The sequence below is a fragment of the Sus scrofa genome, chromosome 3 (assembly GCF_000003025.6).
Source record: "Sus scrofa isolate TJ Tabasco breed Duroc chromosome 3, Sscrofa11.1, whole genome shotgun sequence".
Lineage (NCBI taxonomy): Eukaryota > Metazoa > Chordata > Mammalia > Artiodactyla > Suidae > Sus > Sus scrofa.
In genome coordinates, this window is record NC_010445.4 from 12579951 (window position 1) to 12589619 (window position 9669).

At 43.4% G+C, this 9669-nt stretch overlaps 1 long non-coding RNA gene across 2 annotated transcripts in view; it reads right to left on the reverse strand.

Moving 5' to 3' along the window:
- LOC102157493 overlaps positions 1–9318 on the reverse strand; it is a 92042-nt gene extending 82724 nt beyond the window's left edge. For both annotated transcript variants that reach the window (XR_002342334.1, XR_002342333.1), the window contains exon 1: positions 9147–9318. This is a non-coding gene — a long non-coding RNA (uncharacterized LOC102157493). The remainder of the gene's footprint in view (positions 1–9146) is intronic.

Genomic DNA, 9669 nt, shown 5'->3' on the forward strand with positions numbered 1-9669 from the left:
CTCAGGGCATGTCTTGATCTTCAGGAAAATGTACAACTCACAATGCATTTGGTGCTTTGGGATCATTGGACAATACAGATGAAAAAGCCAGCAAACAAATAATTGCTTGAACTTAACAAAAATGTACATACTAGTGTTTATAGAATTGTAAAGAATGTCCTGGGATATAATTTTTCACAGTTTATTAATTAAAGTAGGTGACATTCTCGTTTTTGTTTTTTTTTAAATTGAAGTATTAAAGTTGATTTATGATGTATGCTATATTAGTTTCTGTATGTATAGATATATATATTCTTTTTCATGCTCTTTTCCATTATGGCTTATTACAGGTTATTGCGTAGAGTTCCCTGTGCTCTACAGTAGGACCTTGTGGTGTATCTATTGTAGACATAGTAGTTTGTGTTCACTGATCCCAAACTCCTAATTTATCCCTCCCCCATCCTCTTTCCCCATTGGTAAATGTCAGTCTGTTCTCCATATCTTTGAGTCTGTTTCTGTTTCATTAATAAGTTCATCCATGTATCTTTTAGATTCCACATATAAGTGATATCATATGGTATTTCATGTGTATCTGTCTTTCTCTTTCTGACTTACTTTACTCAGTATGATAGACTCTAGGTTCATCCACGTTGCTGCAAATGGCATTATTTCATTCTTTTTTTTTAAGGCTGAGTAGCATGCCATGATATATACATGTATTTGCACACACATCCTTTTTTATCCATTCAATTGTCAGTGGATGTTCCATGTCTTGACTATTGTAAATAGTGCTGCTATGAACATAGGGATGCATGGATCTTTTCAAACTATGTTTTTCTCCAGATATATGCCCAGGAGTGGGACGCAGGATCATATGGTAGCTCTGTTGTTAGTTTTTTTAAGGACCTCCATCCATTGTTTTCCATAGTGGCCGCACCAATTTACATTCCCACCAACAGTGTAGGAGGGTTCCCTTTTCTCTACACCTTCTCCACGACTAGTTATTTGTAAAATATTTGACATTCTCTAAGGAATATATATGCTTTTAAATTTAATCTTCACAGTAGTCTTATACCACTGGTACTGTTATCATGCCACTTTTATAAAAAAGACAAAAAGAAAAGAAAGAAAAAAATGAAAAAAATTCAAGGCACAGAAAGAAAGCTTATTTAGTTTTCTGAAGTGATGGAGTCAGAATTTGAATCTAGACTTTAAGAAATGCTTTAGAAAAGCTGTCAGGTTTCAGCTCCTCCTTCCAATAAGGAGGGAGGGGACATTAATGTCGGGTCTCTAAAGGTTAATGGCAAGAGACCATCCTAGAAGGAGAAGAAAGGCTGGAGGAAAGGGTTTGACAAGGAAGACACAACTGGCCAAACGAAGAGGAGGGACTTCTCCAACACCAAGAAGAGAACTGCTCCTTTACTACCTGGCAACTTGGAGGTCGTCAGAGATGAATGGCCCAGAGCCACAGCCAGATCATAAGGCCCAGGGCTTGGATCAGAGTCTCTTCAAAGATCTTACGTCAAGGGCATGCAGCCCCTAGGGGTGGACCTGCACCCACGCAAAGGACTCGGCTTAGAAAACGTCTGTATCATGGATGAGCAACATAAAACTATTCTGGAAAACTTTCCCAACATTCTGGCTTATATGAGATCCCGAGGTTCCCTCCTAGAGTCGGGAATCGAGGAGCAGGGAGTTCCAGCAATGACTGAGACTGAATTTCTCAACACCTTGCTGGCACAGAGCTCAGGGCAAGATTGACTTTGATTTAGATGAGAAAAAAAAGGCTTTCTGACACTTCTCCATTTCTCACATGAAATTTGGTAGCAGGAAAATCATGGTGCCGTATTGTTCTCTCTCACTTGGAAAGCCAGGCTTTTAACTCTGGCCACAGGACTGAAGGTAAAGATGGCCCGTATCACAGACAGACCAGATTCGGTTTATTATGACCATTGTCAGATGGAATGGGTTTGACTTACCACGTGGCACCTGTCGGAAGAATGGGACTTAATGGAGAATGTTTCTTCACCTGCCTCTCATGGGATTCTTTTCTTAAAAATGTAGAATAAACTAAAGTGACAAAAGGAAGGAAGTAATAAAGATTAAAACAGAAATGAATTAAATAGAGAATAAAAAGACAATAGAAAAAGCAACAAAAATAGCCAAAACAATCTTGATAGAGACAAAAAAAAAAAAGTTCTGAGGGCCTCCTGATTTCAAACATATTCTAAAACTACAATAAGCAAAACAATATAGTACAAGCATAATGACAAATGCATAGACCAACGAGATGGAATAAAGAGCCCAGAACTAAATCCTTGCATATGTGGTTAAATGATCTTCAATGAGGGTTACAAGCTTACACAATAGGAAAAGGATAGTCTCTTCAACAAATGATGTTGAGAAAACTCCATACTCACATGCAAAAGCCTGAATGGACCCTTCTCTTACACCATATACAAAAATCAACTCAAAATAGATCAAAGACCTAAATGCAAAACCTGAAACTATAAACCAGGAGTAAAACTTCAGGACATTGGATTTGGTAATGGTTTCTTGCATAGGATAGAGGTAAACATGACAAAAGCAAAAAATAAACAAATGGAATTATATCAGATTTTGAAACCTCTGTGCAATGAAGCAAATCATCAATGGAGTGAAAAGGCAACCCAAGAATGGAAGAAACTATTTGTAAACCAGATATTTGTCAAATATTTGACAAGGGGTTAATAGCCACAGTGTATGGGCAGGAAGGAAACTCAAAACACAGTAAGTGAAAAATCAAGTTGCACAAGAATTTTTAAGCATATACCACCATTTATATCAAGTGAAAGAGGTGAAAGTGATATATCTGTATAATATGAAATTATGTAATAATGCATTATATTATAAATATAACAATCACAATATATATGTAATATATAATAATTATAGTATATAATGTCATTAATATGCATGGTGTTTTATTAATAATGTTATATAATATGTAATTGCTCTACAGAATTATTGCATATTAATATAATTATGTATACACATAAATATATATATCGTCACACACTTACAAACACACTCGGAAAGCATATGGCATATCCCATCAAGAAGGCACTTCCATTAATGGTAGCAGAGGGACTTCATCAGGAAATACAAACAGAGCTTCCACGGTTTTCCATGTGGCCACCAATTTCCTTTCTAGGACCGCTAACTATATAACCCACTTCATCTGAGCCCTGCCACCTTCCCGGTCTCACCTGTTGCCACCTGTTCCTTTAGCCCTACTCCACACTCAGCTGTATTCATTTTCAGTTATTGGGTGGTCCCTCCTGCTTCTGAGGCTTTGGACAGGCTTTGCATCCTCACCCAACTCAGGATTCGCATCCCAGGTCTCAGTGTAAACGTCAGTTCCCCGAGGAGGCTCTTCCTCGCTCCCGCAGAAGTTGGTGGACACACCCTGACCCTTTCGGCTCACGGCTCCCTGTTCTTTCCATCTCACTCTGCAGTGACTATGCACGTGTCTGTCTTCCCCTTTTCTACACTAGTTTTGGAAGGCCTCGTCTCTCACTCACAGCTGTATCCTGGGAAATAATAAGGTGGGGCAAATGAATGAACAAATGAACAAATGAACAATGGAAGCAACAAAAGAATGGGTGAATGAAAGTGAAAAGCTCCAGTCTCCCCATTAGGGCCATGCATTCTCTAGTCCTGCTGATGACTGGGATCATTTGTGTCTGCTCTTCCTGCTGGAAAACCCATTTCACTGCAATCATGGGTTCACCGCCAGTACGTCTTACACCCCATTGCACCCACTGTGGCACTAAAAGTGGAGCAATATTCTTCTGAGCTGAACAGCAGACCAAGCCAACGAGCCCATAATCCTGCTAAAGGCAAAGGCCAGATCTAAACTATAAGCCCTGTGAAAGGAGATACCTTGGGACAGTATCATTTTACCCATGCGACAGCTGAGCAGAAAGGGCTTAAAGATGAATGGACTTTCCAAGGAAAATCTGGGTCTTAGACACGAGTGTTTGGGCTCCCGTGTCTGTTCTTTTCCTGTGAGTCTGGAAGAAAACATTGCTACCTCTTTTTCCCATCTCTCTCTCTCTCCATCTCAGGATGCCATTAAATTCAGACTTTCTCATTAAGAGAGAAGAACCTCAAGGTCAGAGTATTAAGCAGAATTGGCAGACTTGAAAGGATAACGGGTTCTCTTAGGTCAAGGTCAACATATGCAGTTTAATGCTCTTTTTTGTTTGTTTTTGTTTTTGTTTTTTTTTGCCATTTCTTGGGCCGCTCCCATGGCATATGGAGGTTCCCAGGCTAGGGGTCGAATTGGAGCTGTAGCCGCCGGCCTACGCCAGAGCCACAGCAAGGCGGGATCCGAGCCGTGTCTGTGACCTACATCACAGCTCACAGCAACACCGGATCCTTAACCCACTGAGCGAGGTCAGGGATTGAACCCGAAACCTCATGGTTCCTAGTTGGACTCATTTCCACTGTGCCACGATGGGAACTCCATTCTAAATATTTTGAATAAATGCTTTGAGTAAAATGATGAATTATTCTTAGTGTCTGGTGTTCTTTTGCTGGTGCTCTCTGTACACACTTAGTCTGCCAGGGGATAAGTTGATGGAGAAAGCATTTGCTGGAATGTTCTGTGTGTTCTCTTCATACAAGATTTAAACCAAATTCCAGAAGGAAAAGTCCTATTCTGGTATCTCTTGCTCTGACTCCAGTGTGTTTCAAGGTGTGAAGTGTGCCAGTTGTCTGTGTTGATTTTTATTACAGCTAACTCTGGAATGAATAGGAATTGATAATAATTCTAAGTTTGGGGTGCTTAGACCCATTTTATTTAAATAGAGGAGTGTCCTGGTGATTTAGTGACTTTTTGTTATTATATCAATGGAAGAGATGGCCTCTAGATGGGTGATGAGATGAGTGCATAGCGTGTTTCCAGAGTATATGGATGCCAAAAGAATTTCTTCTCTGTTTGCTCCTAGACATACGTTTCTACAGTTCTCTAATGAACTCCTTCAATGATAGATCCCTTGAGATTTCCTTAGCCTTTGGAGACCTTGAGGAGATGTCTTCAGGAAACCATGCAAGAAAACTGAATAGGTGATTACACTTGGCCGTATGAGGGTAGACCCATCGAGCTTTTGGAATGAGAAGCTGCCTAGAAACTAAAAGGCTCAAGGGCATAAAAATACATGAAACCATGGTGTTCCTGCTGTGGCTCAACGGGTTAAGTACCCAATGTTATCTCTGTGAGGGTACAGATTCAATCCCTCTCCTCTCTCATTCAGAATCCGGTGTTGCCGCAAGCTGTGTATGCCACATCGCATAGGTCACAGATGTGGCTTGGATACAGCGTTGCTGTGGCTGCAGCTCCGATGCGACCCCTAGCCTATGCACATCCATATTCTGCAGGTGCAGCCAAAGAAAGAAAAAAAAAATAAGAAACTATGGGTGCCATGAAGATACAAGATTCTTTCCTATCTCCCTCAGCCATGGACCCTTTCTTTTCTTTTGCAATAAAATAGCTAATATTTATTGAAGATTTACTATATGCCATGTGATATTCTCATTTAAACTACATAAAAATCCCATGAAGGGGTGATCAGAGACTTGCTTTGTATTTTAGTTATGTGTCCAGTTGAGGCTTTTGGCCAGAAGGGTCTGAGCCTATTTAATCACCACTCCTCACAACCCCAGTCCCTAGTCCGTCCTAAGTCAATGCATGTGGAACAAGTGTCCACAGGAGAGCCACACATTCCAGAATACTTGGAGGTATGGTGAAGTCGAAATAATAAAGATTGTGCTAGAACAGGAAGTGTCCCTAAGCAAAAGCATGTCAAACTCCTCAGCCATGGACTCTTGAAGGAATGACAGAGACAGTATGACTTGGGGAATGGATTGCTAAATACCCAAATGCCAAGTTCAAAGGCCCCTGGTTCTTAGCGTGGGATGTGAGTCTATCTCCTCATCAGGGGCAGAGTCTCTGGTTCCTGCCTCTCTGGGAGCTGTGAGAGGTAACCTGGAGAGGGCCAAGTTCAGAGGAGAGTGTTCCGATAGCTGAGGAATCAGGAGGGTGATGATTCTCCTCTGCCCAGCACCCCGGTGGAAGGGACAAGAAAGAGACCCTGAGTCTTTAGAGACACCCAGACTCTAGAGGGGAAGGAGGCCCAGCGAGCATTTGAAGCAGCAAAGCAGCCGAGGCATTGAAATGTTCTTCTGAGAGAGCCTCAGGTTTTAATGACCAGATTGGATTGCAGAAATCATTGCAGTGGACTAAAATTTGAGTAGGAAAGCGATGGCAAAATGGGCCGTTTGTTCTGGTGGGTCATGTTTCAGAACAGAACGTGCAGCTGTGAGCATAAAGGCAGCTCTGTGTTTCTCTCTAGCAGAGGCTAGTTTTCACCCCAGCTGACGATGATGATAATAATGCTCCTAGGATAAAAATAAGACCTGGAGTTCCCACTGTGGCTCAGAGGAAACGAAACTGACTAGCATCCATGAGGATGCAGGTTCGATCCTTGGCCTCGCTCAGTGGGTTAAGGATCTGGCATTGCCGTGAACTGTGGTGTAGGTTGCAGGTGCGGTTCAGATCCCACGTTGCTGTGGTGTAGGTCGCAGCTACAGCTCTGATCCGACCCCTAGCCTGGGAACTTCCATATGCTTCACTTACGACCCCAAAAAGAAAAAAAAAGAAAAAAAAACCCTATTTCCTCCTGGAAAAAAAGCTTCGTCAGGATTCTTGATTTTCCTCTATTTTCGGTGGTTAGTTTCCATTTCTGTGGGAGTTAGAGAAAATCGGGTCGGGTCACCTAGACGAAAATGACTATCACCGCCATACGGAGCCCATGTGCATAATTAAGTCTGCTTCGATGTTTGGTGATAAAGAGAATCGAAAGGTAGTTTTGGAGACTCATTAGGGCAAGATAACTATGTGGACCAGAGGAAAGGCACAGGCACTGACGGTCTACCCCTGGAAGGCAGAGCTAGCATTTCTTTTTTTGTTTTTGTTGTCTTTTCAGGGCCACACCCACAGCATATGGGCTTATGGAGGTTCCCAGACTAGGGATCGAATCAGAGCTATAGCCGCGGCCTACACCACAGTCACAGAAACGCAGGATCTGAGCCACGTCTGTGACCTCCACCACAGCTCACGGCAATGCCGGATCCTCAGCCCACTGAGCGAAGCAAGGGATCAAACCCGAGTCCTCACAGATACTAGCCGGGGTTCTTTATGGTTGAGCCACGATGGGAACTGCTCGTTTCTTTAAAATTTCTCCGCGCGACCCTTCTGAATTTCCCATGGGGGGAAGACATGGCAGCTTCTCGGCCAAATTCACCTATTTTGAGCTTTACAAAGTAATGAAGATAAAGGCAGTTGAGGAATGTTTGAGCTAATTCTTCCCACTCAATTGCAGCACATAAATGGATCATGCCATCCGAAGAAACGATGGCTCGGAGGTCCAACAAGTCCCAGAAAGAGTGTCAATGATACATGGGGGCCCGAAGCTAAGGATAATCTCGCCAGCATAAATGTGCATCTAATGGTGATTTGCGCCCTTACAATATCTAAGGAAAAATCCATTTACCTAAAATAACTGACTTCATCCTCACAATAACCCTATTGGTTTCATCTACAGAGGAGTAAATCAAGGCTTCAAAATATTGAATAACTTTCTCAAAGTCTCTGGATAAGTGAGTAGCCAATCCAGCCCACTAGCCTTGCTCTTAATGGGTTTTTCAGTATTTGGTAGCATTAGATGTGGCTGGAATATGATTTCATCATCAGACCGGATTTTAATCTGGAAGCGACGCTCTAGCCTTCAGAGATCCCTCAGAGATGGGTAAAATGCAGATTATCAAATAAACCCAGACTCGGGAAGGGGTTTCCTCTTGCAACGTCTGGTGTCAGCCAGTACAGAGAGGGTCAAGTTTCTTGCTCTTCAGGTATCTAGCTGCTGGTGGTGAGTACCACAGGGATGCTGGTGCCCAGGCTTGTTAAGATAAAGGACCAGGAGCTCAGGCTTCACTGGGGTGGGGGAGGGGGTGGATTCGCATCCACAGATTCTGTCCACTAAGCGAAAGGAGAATAGTGTGGCTGTGCTGATAGTGGTCTTTGTGGATCTGTGCCCAGGGTGTGGCCTTTGAGCCGAACCTCTTTTTAGGTTCTGGCATTTGTGGGAACATGATCTGTCTGAACCACAGCCTGTCCTGGAAGGAGTACTGTCATGCAACGATGTTACCTGGCTTCCAGGTAAAGAAAGTCTAGCATGCATTGTGTTCATGTCTTAGTCTGTGTAGACTGCTATTAACAAAAACACTCTACAGTGAGCGGCTTCATTAGCAAACATTAATTCCCACAGATCTGGAGGCTGGGAAGTCCCAGATCAAGGTGCGGGTAGATTCGGTGTTCGGGCGTTCTAGTCTCTTGGTGGACAGGATGAGGGAGCTCTCTGGGGCATCTTTTATAAAAGACTGAGCTCTGATCATCTCCCAAAGCCCCCTCACCCTCCACACGCCATCACCTGGGGGGTTAGGTTTCAACACATGAATTCTGGTGGGCACACATGCCTTCGGGCCAGGACCCCCACACGGGAGGTAACCCATGCTGCTACACTCTGCTGAGTGTTCCATCTTCTCACTCTATGGGGTAGGAATACGCATGACATCCACCCTCATGATTCCTGGGAGTTATTCTAACTACTTTCCAGAGGTTCTTCCCCAGCCTGGTTCGTTTTCTCACACCCGGGGCACAGAGCAGTGTTCCAGCCAGAGATGCAAGGACAGCCCTCTGCTGATCCCTGGCATGCTCTCTGTCTTTGCTCTCTCCTTTCCAGTAAGTTTTCCTGCAAAACTAGTCCCTGCCCTCCAGCCCAGGCTCCACACGCGCCTCCGAAGTTTCATGTGACTTAACCCTTTCCCCTCCATTTGCTCATAACCGACGAACCTCTCGCAGGCAGTGAGCTGGGGCATCCCTTGTGCTCACCTCGCTTGCTTCCCTTCTTGCAGGAGTCATGTCTGCGCTGTCTCCTATTCCGTTTCTGAACACTCTGTGTTCATGCATTTTATCTGATGTCCCAGGCTGGATCAGAAGTCCACGGCCCACGCCCCCATCCCCCTGTTATTACGTCATGGCTAGGAGGAGAAGTCTCTCTCACCTTATTTTTAAAACTTGAGTCAGGGTTGCCTTTTCCAGATTTTCCTCAGTGATTCATCTTTCGTCTCTGACTCCGGAGTGTTTGCGCTCAGACCCTCACTTCTGAGTCCAGTTGCTTGTTAAAATAATCGTCACTCTTTCTAGCCGCCCGGATTCACTGCTGAGTCACAACCGATCTGTAAGACAAGTGTGATTGTTTTTGGCTTTCCATAGGTCAGCTAACTGAGACTCAGAGAGGTTAAATTATCTGCCCAAGGTTAACGCAGCAGTGATTAAGACAGAACTCAGGCCCACATCCTATGACCCTTCATAACCCATATTGAAAAAAATTCCATGGCGAATAAAGGGTTAGGTGGGAAAAAAATGAGAAAATAAAAACCTAGAAGGAAATACGCATGGCTATTTCTTCTACCTCTAGAGGCAAACAAAGGTAATGAGTGAAAGACATAGACTATTGTACAGCATTGCATCAGGACCAGACCAGACCTCCAGATTTAGGCAGCATTTACTTTGCTCCTCATTTT